This window comes from Staurois parvus, unplaced genomic scaffold, assembly GCF_062004578.1.
Source record: "Staurois parvus isolate SC_StPar_1 unplaced genomic scaffold, SC_StPar_1.0 ptg001066l, whole genome shotgun sequence".
In the NCBI taxonomy this organism is placed as follows: Eukaryota; Metazoa; Chordata; class Amphibia; order Anura; family Ranidae; genus Staurois; species Staurois parvus.
In genome coordinates this window covers 1065878-1081230 of record NW_028318862.1, presented here as the reverse complement: position 1 = coordinate 1081230, position 15353 = coordinate 1065878, and the positions used below count along the sequence as shown (strand labels likewise).

Genomic DNA, 15353 nt, shown 5'->3' with positions numbered 1-15353 from the left:
GTAGGGTTGTTGGTTTGAATCCCAACCATGGCATTACCTGCATGGAGTTTGCATGTTCTCCCTATGCCTGTATGTGTTTCCTCTGGGGATTCTGGTTTGCATCCCACACTCCAAACACATGCTGGTAGGTTAATTGGCTCCTATCTAATTTGGCCCTAGTATGTGTATGTATGAATTAGGGACATTAGATTGTACGCTCCTTGAGGGTTAGGAAATGATGTGAAAATGCAATGGAGGAGATTTACTAAAACTGATGCACTCAGAATCTGGTGCAGCTGTGCATGGTAGCCAATCAGCTTCTAACTTCACCTTGTTTTATTAAGCTTTGACAATAAAACCTGAAAGCTGATTGGTTTCTATGCACAGCTATATACAGTTGCAAGAAAAAGTATGTGAACCCCTTGGGATTACGTGGAGTTTTGCATGAATTGGGCATAAAATGTGCTCTGAATGTCATCTAAGTCACAACAATAGAAGAACACAGTCTGCTGAACATAATACTACACAAAAATTAGATGTTGCCATGGTTTAATTGCACATAACATGTAAACATTCACAGTGCAGGGAGGAAAAAGTATGTGAAGCCCTAGCTTAATGACTTCTCCCAGAGCTAATTGGAGCCAGGAGTGAGCCAACCTTGACTGCAATCAGTTTGATGATATTGGATGTGTTGCTGACAGCTGTCCTGCCCTTAAAAAACACACACCTGTTTTGGGTTTACTGGTTTCAAGAAGCACTGTGTGATGTGAACCATGCCTTGCAGAAAAGAGCTCTCAGAAGACCTACGATCAAGAATTGTTGACTTGCATGAAGCTGGAAAGGGTTACAAAAGTATCTCCAAAAGCCTTGATGTTCATGTGTCCACGGTAAGACAGACTGTCTACAAATGGAGAAAGTTTAGCAGTGTTGCTACTCTGCCTAGGCGTGGTCGTCCTGTAAAAATGACTGCAAGAGCACAGTGCAGAATGCTGCATGAGGTAAAGAAGAATCCCAGAGTGTCAGCTAAAGACCTACAAAAATCTCTGGCACATGCTAACATTTTTGTTGACACATCTACAATAAGGAAAACATTAAACAAGAATGGAGTACATGGGAGGACACCACGGAGGAAACCATTGCTGTCCAAAAAGAATATTGCAGCACGTTTGAAGTTTGCAAAAGAGCACCTGGATGTTCCACAGCACTACTGGCAAAATGTATTGCGGACAGATGAAACCAAGATTGAGTTGTTTGGGAAGAACACACAACACTATGTGTGGAGAAAAAAAAGGCACAGCACACCAACATCAAAACCTCATCCCCACTGTAAAACATGGCGGAGAGAGCATCATGGTTTGGGGCTGCTTTGCTGCCTCAGGGCCTGGACGGATTGTTGTCATTGATGGGAAAATGAATTCCAGAGTTTATCAAGACATTTTGCAGGAAAACGTACGACCATCTGTCCGCCAACTGAAGCTCCGCAGAGGATGGGTGATGCAACAGGACAATGACCCAAAGCATACAAGTAATTCAACAAAACAATGGCTGCAACAGCACAGAATACGCCTTCTGGAGTGGCCCAGTCAGAGTCCTGACCTCAACCCGATTGAAATGCTGTGGCATGACCTTAAGAGAGTGATTCACACCAGACATCCCAAGAATATTGCTACACTGAAACAGTTTTGTGAAGAGGAGTGGTCCAAAATGACTCCAGATCATTGTGCAGGTCTGATCTGCAACTACAGGAAACGTTTGGTTGAGGTTATTGCTGCCAAAGGAGGGTCAACCAGTTATTAAGTCCAAAGGTTCACATACTTTTTCCTCCCTGCACTGTGAATGTTTACATGTTATGTGCAATTAAACCATGGCAACATCTAATGTTTGTGTAGTATTATGTTCAGCAGACTGTGTTCTTCTATTGTTGTGACTTAGATGACGTTCAGAGCACATTTTATGCCCAATTCATGCAAAACTCCACGTAATCCCAAAGGGTTCACATACTTTTTCTTGCAACTGTATATATATATATATATATATATATATACAGTATATACTGAACTGTATTGTTGCTGTATTGTCTCCCGTTATATTGTAAAGCGCTGAGCAAACTGTTGGTGCTATATAAATCCTGTATAATAATAATAATAATATATATATATGTATATACCGTATTTTCCGGCGTATAAGACGACTTTTTACCCCTTGAAAATCTTCTCAAAAGTCGGGGGTCGTCTTATAAGCCGGTATACGGCATACTGACACTTTTTAGGTGCCGCCGCCCCCCCCCTTCCAACAGAAGGGACACTAAGTACAGGGGTGGGCAGGGGCTGCTGTCTCTTACCTGGCTCCGGTCCCACGACGATCCGGTCCAGGAAGCGCGGGTTCTCCTTCAGTTTGGCCACTGGATGTTCGCGCGGCTGCTCGGCTCCACCTCCTCACCGGTGATTGGCCACCAAAACTGTAGCTCAGGAAAGGCACACAGGCGGCCAATCACCGATGAGGGGGAGGAGCCGAGCGGCCCCGCGAAAATCGAGTGAAGGAGCAGCCGGTAAGTGTGCAGTGTAGAGGTGCTGCTGCAACCACATATGCTGGCTGCAGCAGCACCATACTGCAACAGGGGTCAGCAAGTGTCATTGGTGTCAGTGGGAGGAATAGTGCCCCATCATTGGTGTCACTGATACCAATGATGGAGCACTATTCCTCCCACTGACACCAACGATGGGCACTATTCCTCCCCCCCACTGACACCAACGATGGGGAACTATTCCTCCCCCCCCAATGACACCAATGATGGGGCACTATTCCACCCCCCACTGACACCAATGATGGGACACTATTCCTCCCACTGACACCAATGTTGGGACACTATTCCTCCCACTGACACCAATGATGGGGCACTATTCCTCCCACTGACACCAATGATGGGGCACTATTCCTTCCTCTGACACCAATGATGGGGCACTATTCCCCCCACTGATACTAATGATAGGGCATGATTCCTACCACTGATACCAATGATGGGGCACGATTCCTCTCACTGACACCAATGATGGGGTGCTATTCCTCCCACTGACACCAATGATGGGGCACGATTCGTCGCTCTGACACCAATGATGGGGCACTATTCCTCCCACTAATACCAATGATGGGGCACTATTCCTTCCACTAATACCAATGATGAGGCACTATTCCTCCCACTAATATCAATGATGGGGCACTATTCCTCCCACTGGTGTGCATTGCTAGAGGGGTAGTCTTATACAGCGAGTATAGCCCAAACACTACATTTTAGCAGGAAAAGTAGGGGGTCGTCTTATACGCCCATTCGTCTTATTCGCCGGAGAATACGGTACCTGTAATAATAATAATAACTATCCAGAGTCTCCTGGGAGATTTATCCAACAAAATATTGGTGGAATCAACCAAAATTCTCCCTAGTTTGGCACCATCCCTTAAATCAACACATAAATCCTTCCCCAGACCTTTAGAAGGCCATAAAGTTAAGATTTCTTAAATAGGATTTTAAATGTGCCTTGACAGGGATCACACACACATATATATAAGATATTACATTTTATTCCATCATTAAAACATCAATAAAATGGTACAAAGAGAAAATAAAAAACCTAATTAGCGTCATGCACCAACAAGTTTATCACAGTAGCACAACCGTGAGAAGTTTTTGGTGGACACTAATTAAGGTAGGTTTTCACCTGTGGTGTTATATACCGTATTTTCCGGCGTATAAGACGACATTTTAACCCCTGGAAATCTTCTACAAAGTCGGGGGTCGTCTTATATGCCGGGTGATGTGCTGAAACCTTACCTGTACTTCCGAGCTGACGCTTCTGCGCATGTCTTCGGCAGCAGTAGACGATCGCTGATCACCATTCCTCGCAGAACTGCATGAGACGTCGGATGCAGCCGTTCAGTGCTCGATTGAGCTTGACTGAAACTGTGACATGTGCAGAAGCGTCTTCTTGCCGCTACCCGATGTGTATCCCTTCTCTGCATATCACAGTTTCAGTCAAGCTCAATCGAGCACTGAACGGCTGCATCCGACGTCTCATGCAGTTCTGTGAGGAATGGTGATCAGCGATCGTCTACTGCTGCCGAAGACATGTGCAGAAGCGTCAGCTAGGCAGTACCTTGCAGGAAATACGGTAATTAACATTAATTATTATATATTAATAACTGTGGCAGTTCTCAGATCATCTTGGAGACAGGGAGGGCTGGGCAGGCAGGGAGAGCTGACCCACCCAATCCAAGCAGGCTTTGTATGCAGTGTGCACAGAAAATACTGGTACATCGCTTGCCGTGATTGGTTGGTAGAGGGGGGTAGTCTTATACGGCGAGTATAGCCCAAAGCCTATATTTTAACAGGAAAAGTAGGGGGGTCGTCTTATACGCCCAGTCGTCTTATACGCCGGAAAATACGGTAGTTATAATTGTAAGTAGCAGCAGAAATTATTTACATATATTTGTTATATTTAATTTGTTTTAGGGCACAGTGTCTTGAGTTTATATAAAAAGAGAATATAATACACCATGTCATTGATGATACAATAGATGCACTTCTTCTGCTCCCTTAGGGCAAAATGGTTTGACATGTTTTGCAGTTTTTTGCTTGCTCAGGATCTGTACCCTTTCAACAGCTGTGAAGATTGTTTAACAAATGAAGGGCATCGCAAAATGGGCTCATATATCACTGTGTATTAGTCCAAATCCTTCAAATAAATAATGGACACAGGATACTACATCCAAATTCTACAGCCCCCTAAAATTTACAATTTAACTACTTCCCGGCTGCCCTAGCAGTTTTACTGCTACAGGGTGGCAGATCTGCGCAAAATCATTTCCATTTCCAGGTAGGAGGGCACGCACCCTACCCGCGCTGTCATTGGCTCTCTTTTTTTTACTGTGGTGTTCCAGCAGGACACTTTTAAATGTGAGTGCATTTGTTTTTTTAATAAATCACGCTATATTTATATACTACACTATGGCAAGCATTTCTGTTTACATATGCAGAGGATTTGTGGGATAAAGAGGAGGCGATTCCGTTTGCAGCAGAGTGAGGAGGAAAGTGGAGTCATCTATGCAGTATAGCTATCCGGGTTTAAAAGGGAAAGGCGGTATTTGACCAGGGGCGGACTGACAACTCATGGGGCCCCCGGGCAATAGGGGATCATGGGGCCCCTGTGTCCTTGCCCAAACTCAAAATAGCCTATGAAAAAGGTACCAGGGGCATCTCATGGGGCCCCCTACAAACCCCGGGCCCTCGGGCAGTGCCCGAGTTTACAAATGGTCAGTCCGCCCCTGTATTTGACCTATGCAATTTGGGTCATAAAAGGAGGTGAGAGAATATATGTATATCTCTGGTGGAGGAGCACCTATAGGAATATATATGGATAGAAGCAATAAAGAGAACCTGTTTGTGAACAAATGTTAAAAGCACGGATAAAGCACACATTATGGAATTTTAAGTTGCATTCAATGTATTCACTGTTGTTGCATAAGCACATGGTTTGGATGCTTTAATTCATATATGAGGTTATTATATGACATATCATTAATAATAACGCATTGCAACTGATAGGTCTGAATGGACCCTGAGAAAGTAACCTTACGTAATACAGGACAATACCATGTAGCAGATAATAGCTGCCACTCTATTATTTTCTAATATAATACATGATTTATATAGCGCCAACAATTTGCGCAGCACCCTTTAGACAATGTGTACAGCATGTCATTATTCTCCGTATTTTGCATCTGTTACCCTACATTCGCACCTATACAGGTTGCGTTTGAGCCATTTCTGCATTGTGTTTTGCGTAACGTTTTGCACTTGTGTTTTTGACGCATTTTTTTATGCATTTTGTGGGGGTTTTTTTTATTTATTTTTCTTGTTGCTAGGCAGATTTAAATGCATAAAAATGCAATACATGCTTTTCTGCAGCTTTCCCGTTGCAGTCTATTGAAAGAAAAAATGCAACTTTTTGCAGTCACAAAAGTCCCTGATCCTTTACAAAAAACACACTGGGTGAAAACGCACAGGTGTGAACATGTCCCATAGGAAATCATGTTAAATGGACTGTACTGCGTTTCTGCAGAAAACGCTTAGTTGTGAACCTAGGGTTACAGATATTCAATATAATAGGAAAGAAGCAAAGTGCAAACCCTATAGCAATGGATGAGAAAGCAACTTATATTGGTCTTCCTGTAGCAGTGGTTTCTGATCGCTTGCTATACATTGCTATACATTGTACACAGCACATTTGTGGCTTGCGCATTTTATTAAATAAATCAGTATGTGGGGTCTTTTTAGGAGTTTAAGGTGTACTTTAAACAAGCTGCACATTATTATGAACCTTTTTACATTACAGTTTAATAGATTTTACAATTACCATTTAAACTGGAAACTGTGGAATTGAATGTTCCGTACTGCGCAGATTTTGCAGCACTTTAACTGAGTTAATTAAAAGCAACCAGATCTAATTAAAGTAAATAGCTGATGAAAATTAGAAAACTGATTTTATTTATTTTTCTAGCCAAAGGTTTGTATAGCATAGCAGATCATAAACAGAGCACTGTGTTATTATGTATGTCAACCTGTCCCACAACAGCAGCCATGTGTCTGGAACCGTTACCCATTACGCATGAAACTCCATCTGGACATGATATATTAAGACTAATGTGGTGTTACTCTGAATTAATCGAGATGCCACACAGCAGTTAATGCAATACAGTCACTATCTAGTGACTTTACAGCAGATTATAGGCTTCTTTTAAAGGAACTTGGAGATATGGGAGCTGTCTTTGATGAATTGTTTTTATGGGGGTTGCTCTGGCTGTTATTACTTATCCACCCTTCACTACGTAGTGAGCAAGTCAATGACCTGGAACAAGACTATGCATATCAGGTGGGCTCAGAGCACCCATGAGAATGTTGGGTGGCTCTACGGTAGAAAGAGAGAACCAAACTGAAGAGAGAAATTAAGTAACCATTGAGCCAGCTCAAAACTTATGTAGCCTCCTGCCCTGAGATAATATTTTCCTCAAATAAACATAAACTGAGAAAGAATATTGAGATACAAATATAGTAAAGTTGAGCTTTCACCCAAGTTTGGGGTCTACCAGCCTCTGCTCCAGCTTCAATACACAGGCGGTGAAGAGGTATAGACAAAGTGGCCAAACATATCTATTTGTGATAGATCTAGATGAAAGATAAGCTATTCATCATCAGTTAAACTTATCAATGATGCAACACATAAAGTATCAATTTAATTTGGCTACAAATGTTCTACAAGCAGCATAACAAACTATCGCAAAAGCTTGGAAACAACAGTTTGTGTCCTTCATGGAAGTCCACCATCGCCTAGACCATTTTTTTTTAATCAGTGAAACACTTACTACCATTCTTCTAGACACACATAAAAAATTCCCAAAAATCTGTCCCCAATAGATACAATATGCTCATCCTTCCATGTCCCCCGACAACTACAACCAGTGTGCATTTACAGCCCTGGGTTTCTGGCTGGTGTGTCCCTGATGTCCATCTCCTGCTCTCTTTCTTTTCTTCCAGTCCTGCTCTATCCCTTTCCCTCCCAGGAGGACTTGGCTACTATATTTTTTTTCTTATCTACCCTCTGTGTAGGACCTCTAATTCAAGAGTATCTTCTAATTCATAGTTATTACATGTTTCCCACCCTTCGTTCTCTACTAATTTGCCAACAAATTCCAACATGGGTGTCACTACTGCACCTCTGGCTTGTAGAATGTCACACCTACTGACCTTTTACTGTTATAACAAACATTGTTTTCTATGACTTATTGACGTACATTTTAGTCACATTTGAGCATTTGTATGGGTCACATTGAGCATCTTACATAACTTCAATAGAAATGTATTAAAAGTGAAAATATGATTTATCAGACATGATTTTTAAGAATGATCATTCAATCAATCTGTATTTTGATCAGTTTTTGACACACACACACAGTTATTCATTTCATCAATCAGAAATGATCAATAAAATTTCACCAATTTTGACTTGCCAGTGATGAAATCCTTTGGAAACTCACTAACTCCATTGAATATGATTTTTGAAATTTACAGTTGCAGGACAACGTACAACCATCTGTCCGCCAACTGAAGCTCCGCAGAGGATGGGTGATGCAACAGGACAATGACCCAAAGCATACAAGTAATTCAACAAAACAATGGCTGCAACAGCACAGAATACGCCTTCTGGAGTGGCCCAGTCAGAGTCCTGACCTCAACCCGATTGAAATGCTGTGGCATGACCTTAAGAGAGCGATTCACACCAGACATCCCAAGAATACTGCTACACTGAAACAGTTTTGTGAAGAGGAGTGGTCCACAATTACTCCAGATCGTTGTGCAGGTCTGATCTGCAACTACAGGAAACGTTTGGTTGAGGTTATTGCTGCCAAAGGAGGGTCAACCATTTATTAAGTCCAAAGGTTCACATACTTTTTCCTCCCTGCACTGTGAATGTTTACATGTTATGTGCAATTAAACCATGGCAACATCTAATGTTTGTGTAGTATTATGTTCAGCAGACTGTGTTCCTCTATTGTTGTGACTTAGATGACGTTCAGAGCACATTTTATGCCCAATTCATGGAAAACTCCACGTAATCCCAAGGGGTTCACATACTTTTTCTTGCAACTGTATGCTTCTTACTCAATTAGAAACATTTTTTTCCTGGAATGATGATTGATTAAATGAATATGGTGATACATGGCCATCTTCAGAGGCCCGTCAGCTAACCTAAATTTCCAGGTTTAAAGGTCCGAAACAGGAAAGTGTTACCAAAGGAGCCAAGAGAGTTTTACTTCAAGGAAGTAGCAGAGCAGAGGAAAGTTTAGACAAGCACTGTGGTCAGCCTATACATTAATGTATTTGAATATTCATAGAAATAAAAATAAATAACTGTAAACAAACTATCATTGAAAATTGTAGACGCAGGCAACATCAAGCAATTCATTTTCAAAGTTCACAGTAGAAGCACAGAAGAAGCACTGGTGTAGTTCAAATCAGCCTTCAGCAGTTCACCCTCTTCTGCTACCCGTATTGAAAGATTCTTCTCTGTGTTGGAAGGGGGGCAAGGTGAGCTCAGTTGGCTTAAGCTGGCTATAGATGGATCGACATTCAGGGAGCAGCCAAATTCTGTTCCATGTGTAGCTGCACCCTTTTGACAATCCGCTTCCATCAAATGGGAAAATTTGAATGGGTTACAGCCACTGGTAAGCATATTTTTATAGTAGAGAGTCCCCACTTTTAGAATACAATGTTACAATGTCTAATGCTCTACTCACCATATTGCTTAACCACTTCCAGACCGGACACTTTTACCCCCTTCCTTACCAAGGCAATTTTCAGCTTTCAGTGCTATCACACTTTGAATGACAATTGCGCGGTCATGCAACACTGTACCCAAATTAATTTTTTACCATTTTTTTGAGACAGATGAAGCTTTATTTTGGTGGTATTTATTCACCACTGGGATTTTTATTTTTTTGCTATGTAAATGAAAAAATCCAAACATTTTTTCATTTATCTTTTTAGTAAAGAAAAAAAAATCCAAATTAATTTATAACCAAAATTTATAATTTTAAACATTTTTTTTACATTTTTATTTTATTTCTTTTTATATTATTATTTTTTATTTTTATTTTTTTTTTACATACTGTCACCCTAGCAGTACAGTGTCACCATGGTGACACTGTACTACTTGTGGGGGGGTGATGAAGATTTATTTTTACACTGATTGCTTTTACACCCATGTAGGATTCTCTTTCTCTCTGTGTGCATTCTTGCACTCATTGAGAAGTACTGAGTGAGCTGTGATTGGTCACAGCTTGTCACATGGTACAAGGCTGTTGTGAAAAGTGACATCTTGCTTACTACTTTGCATGTGATCACTGATTGGCCAATCAGTGATCACATGATCGGGACGATCGGTGTTTCACTGTGTCCGGAGGACACAGCGGGCACCGGATCGCGGTGCTGCGCGCTCCGGGGGAGCGCGCAGAAGCAGGGTGCGGGGAGGCTGTTTATAAACGGCCACCCGACTCTTCACTGCCACCGTCCGGCCGTTTATATGCAACGGCCGGTCGGGAAGTGGTTAAAGCAGGGGTATCCAGCTTGCGTCCCAAGATGGCTATGAATGCGGCTCAACACAAAATCATGAAAGTACTTAGAGATGTTAATTTGTTGGGGGATTTTTTCACAATCTTCACAATCATGCCTTTTCATGTTATCAGTTTTCAGCTGGACCTATGTCTCTGAGCAACTATTTTCAAGGATGAAGCACACTAAGGGCAAAATAAGAACCAAAATATCGGATGAGCACCTTGAGAATTCATTGAGAATTGGTACTACATCCATCCAACCAACCAGATATTGATGTGTTTATCAAAAACAGTGTCAAATATCGCACTAGTTTTATGTTGCCCTCTTTTACTTTTATAATAAAAAATATTACAAAAACACAGATAGGTACATTATTTATATCAGTGATTGTTACCTTGTGATCTGTCTAACTTTTTCGGGCCATCAGCTATCCTTATTGTTAGTGTATTTTATGTGTGGCCAAAGACCATTCCCCTTCTTCCAATGTGGCTCAAAGTCAAAAGGTTGGACACCCCTGGCTTAAAGCAACCCTGTTGTCAAACTGAAATTCCTCTCCTGCCACCCGCGCTTTTTGGATTTTGCTTTATTGACAAGAAATTTCCAGATGAAGTTTATTCAAAATCCCACATTTTTGAAGTCTCCTGGTTTATCGTAGAGCTCAATGGCTCTGCCAACCTTCATGTCACTACATGTCCCATGACTTAGCTTTGTTTAAAAACAAAGTGATATCATTGGCAGTTGTCAGTGTATGTCATTGTAGGCTCACTTGACACACACCTAGAATGAAATAATTATTGTAAAAAAGACAAATACTTTTTAGAAAGAATAATAACAACACTAAAAGTTTAAAGAATACATTTTTTTTTACTTTTATGTCTATTTGTATAACAGGTTAGGGTTCTTCTGTATCTCTGTCTTATGTCATTTTCCCAGGTAATGAGGCTCAGTTTATTGGTACAAGAACAGGTCCAGCATAATTAAAAGTTGCACCCCTAAGCTTCAGAAGCCATTTAACCAATTGCACTCCAGAGGATTTACCCTCCTTCCTGACCAGGCCATTTTTTGCGTTATGGCGCTACATTACTGTAAGTGACAATTGTCCAGTCATGCAACGCTGCACCTAAATTAAATTGATGTCCTTTTTTTCCCCATGAATAGAGTGTTATTTCTGTGGTATTTAATAACCTGTGCATTTTTTATTTTTTGTATGAAAAAAAAAAGACCAACAATTTTTAAAAACAAATAATATTGTTGACTTTTTGCTATTAAACATGTCCAGTAAAAAAATAAAAAAATAATAATTTTATCATAAATTTAGGCCAAAATATATTATGCTCCATGACATTGAGAAAAAAAAATCCCAATACGTGTAAATTAATTGGTTTACATGAAAGTTATAATGTATAGATATTGGAATTTTTGTTTTCTTTTACTAATAATGGCGGAGATCAGCGACTTATAGCGGGACTGTGGGACTGCAGTGAGCATTCTGACACTGGGGGAAACTGACTTGGTGTCACTGACATCCCCAGTGACACCAATACAGTGATCAGTGCTATCAAAAAGCACAGACACTGTACTAATGGCACTGGGCAGGGAGGGGTTAACATGTGGGGCTATCAAAGGGTTAACTGCGTGCTGTTTCACAGTATACTGTGTTTGTGCTGTCAACTGTAAGCACACTGCTTTGTATGGCTCATCTATGCAGAGCCATACAAAGCAGTGTGCTGGAGCTGACAGGGGAGAGACCTGTATTGTTTACATACAGTTCTCTCACCCCCTTCCCCGTTGGTAATACTCGGCAGTCACCAGGTGCAGGTAATCACCGTCCGGGACCCTGTGATTGACAGCTGAGGCCCGAATAGTGGCGTGGGTAGGGCGCTTGCGCCCCCTACCCGGAAATGCAAAATCACGTATATATACCTGACTTTGAGCACCTGTGCCGCCCTATAGCAGTATTTCTGCAATAGGGCAGAGGGAAAGTGGCTAATGCCTATTGCATGCCTAAAAACATCTTAATTTCCTTTCCCATTGCCCCCATGTATTTAAGAATATGGCAATTTTGTAGAAATATTCCAACTTTTACAAAAATTTGGGTATAGCAGAAAGCTGAGTATGGCGTTAAGCTTTAAACTTTACTTTTACAATGTAAACTTGAATCTCATTGGAAGTGAAATTTGTTAGAGCATTATATTCAGTCAAAGTTTAGAAGGCTCTCTGATCATGTTGGGGTAAAGTGTGGTATCCCGTTACAGAATGCTCAATAATAATGTATGACATTGACATTTAAAAGCTGTACTTTTGTGATGAGGCTCAACTATATTTATTTATTTATTTTTTATGACCTTCATGTACTTTTCTTTCTGTGTGGCTGAACTTGTCACAATTGATTACTCACAGTGAATCTCTCTTAAAGAGACAGATTAAGATATGTGCTTCCTAGTAGTCACCATTCATCAGAAAAATAAAATGAAAAGTCAATTTCCTGTTGTCACATTTCATGAACTATATTAGGTCAGACAAGGATCTTTAATAACTTCATTTGCAAGTGGGCTGCCCTGTGATGCCTTCGAGGAAAAAGAGGATATTGTAATGTAAGATTTCTTGCCATAGAGTCCTTGGTATAAGAAATTATGTCTTTCATCCCTGATGGATCCATTAAATTGTAAGGAAGATATCTTATACACAATCTCTTCAAACGCATCTGCATTCAGGGTCCATACCAACGGGGCCTAATTTGCACTATTTATAAGTTGCTTCAAGATGCTTGTCCTCTTTCTATTGATACACACCTATATACGCACAAATAGCCCTGAATCCTTCAGTGTGATATTGCCTTGGATCAATGGAGCAGGTTTTGGGAGTTCGCTTCTAGATCTTCTATATGTGTAGCATATAAAGAAAACACATAAAATATTGATGTTTTGGTATAAGACCCTTGAGGTTCTCCATGCTCGCAATCCGAGTGCTTCTCCTGTCTACTGGCGATGTGTTGAGGAAACTGGCACCCTTTTCCACATTTTCTGGACCTGCCAACGCATTGCACCTTTCTGAAGAAAGGTCTTTAGCCTTTTGCAGCTACCTTTTACAGGCTCCTATTTCATTTTAGCCCATCCATTTTTTACTGGGCCTACCTTTTCCAGGCCTCTCCAAATTTGCCAAGATGCTATCCTATCATGTTTTAACAGCGGCCAGGAGAACCATTCCTATGCAGTGGCTTTCTACTACGTCTCCTACGCGGTCGAAATTGATGAAAGTTATAGCAGAAATTGGAAGAATGGAGTACCTCACTGCTATGCATACTAGCTCTGTCTTTGAAGCAGTTTGGGAACCGTGGGATCTTTCCGTTTCCGATTTGTCCACTCAGTTGTCTGGAAATACTAACTAAATCACTGTTATGCACTGACGTTGTATGTATCCATTTGCCTTTCATCGATGAGTCTCTTTTTTTCTTTAATTTGTGATTGTTATTTTGCATTTCTATGCAACTTTTTTTTTTACTTACTTTTAATTTACTTTTTATTGATTTTCAAAGAGCTTACAACAAACAAACACAGCAAGTCCTCCACCAGCTAGTGTGTGCGCTCACCTCCAGGTTGCGACCCGCAAGGGGTCATAAGGCTCAAAATAGCACTCATCCGATGATACCTCTTTGAAAATTATCAGGGAAATCCTCTATAATGGCGATAGTAGACACTCATCAATGTACTAGCAGTAAACTCAGAAGTCCCCACATGGATATGACCAAAACTCTCTCCTCTCCAACAGCCCACACATGGAAATTAAATAAAAAAAACTCCCATAGTGTAGTAAGTAAGCTGTTTATTGAGTAAAAACAGCAGAGTGACTACTCACATAGAGAAACGGGTGCACAGACCCATACAGGCATGGAAAACTGCAATGGCAGAGAGGTGTACAGCACTAAGGTGTACCAAGATGGCAGCTGCCGTCCATACCAGAAATGATGTCACCACGCTTCCGTCTTATGCGTTGCGTCAACGAATCATGTGACTTCCTCAGGGCAAGGAAGGTGGTGATAGGATACTCCATATATAGGGAGCACACAGCTGAAAATCACTTAGGGGGCGGACCGCAGAGACCATTTTAATGAAGTCCAGACCGAGGACATCATACATCCCATCAGCAAATACCCTCCATAGAGAACAGAGTCACTTACATACAATAAAAACAGAGAATGATAACAACAAATAAATAAATAAGGAACGGCTCTCAGCCTCACAAGAGGAAATAATAATAAATCATGGGAAAAAAATATAATATTGAGAACCTGAGATAACGGGAAAAATAAAGAATAATGAGAGCCCAAAATAAAAAGAAAAATTAAAAGGAAAAATAATGCAAAAAAGTATTAAAAAAATATATATATATCTATTAAAATGTCAATAAAAGGAAATGGAGGGAAAAAACCCCAAGCAATGAATGTAATTGGATAATACAAAAAATAATAATAACAAATAATAATTCAAATGAAAAATAATAAATAATAACAATATAATAATAAACCCAGGAGACATATGGTAAAGATCACACGTAAATGTAAAATATAAAAGGACAGCCAAAAGTGCTTCCACGGGGCAAAGGAATATGAATGAATAAAAAATATATATACATAATATATATATATATATATATATATATTTATATATATACAGATATACAGGTATATAAATAAAAATATATATAAAAATATATATATACCAGGTGCGGACTGACAACTCATGGGGCCCCCGGGCAATAGGGAATCATGGGGCCCCTGTGTCCTTGCCCAAATTCAAAAAAGCCTATGAAAAAGGTACCTGGGGCATCTCATGGGGCCCCCTACTGACCCCGGGCCCTCGGGCAGTGCCCGAGTTTCCAAATGGTCAGTCCACCCCTGATATATACACAATGTTTAACTCAATATTGAGTCCTGACGGGGCCAAAGTTTTGTTTTTGTTTTGTTTTGTTTTGTTTAACCACTTGCCCTCCTGAGGATTTACCTCCCCTCCTGACCAGGCCATTTTTTGCTTTACGGCGCTGCGTTACTTTAATTGACAATTGTGCAGTCATGAAACACTGCACCCAAATGAAATTTATGTTCTTTTTTTCCCACAAATAGAGCTTTCTTTTGGTGATATTTGATGGCCTGTGCATTTGTTATTTTTTGCACTATAAAAAAAACACGACAATTTTGAGAAAAAACAATAATTTT

At 40.5% G+C, this 15353-nt stretch overlaps 1 long non-coding RNA gene across 1 annotated transcript; it reads left to right on the top strand.

Annotated features, from left to right (window-relative positions):
• Positions 1-4005: 4005 nt before the first annotated feature.
• Positions 4006-8539, top strand: LOC149440591 (uncharacterized). Its single transcript, XR_016307557.1, has 2 exons — positions 4006-4142; positions 8099-8539. It is a non-coding gene; the product is annotated as an uncharacterized LOC149440591 (long non-coding RNA).
• The last annotated feature ends 6814 nt before the right edge of the window (positions 8540-15353 follow it).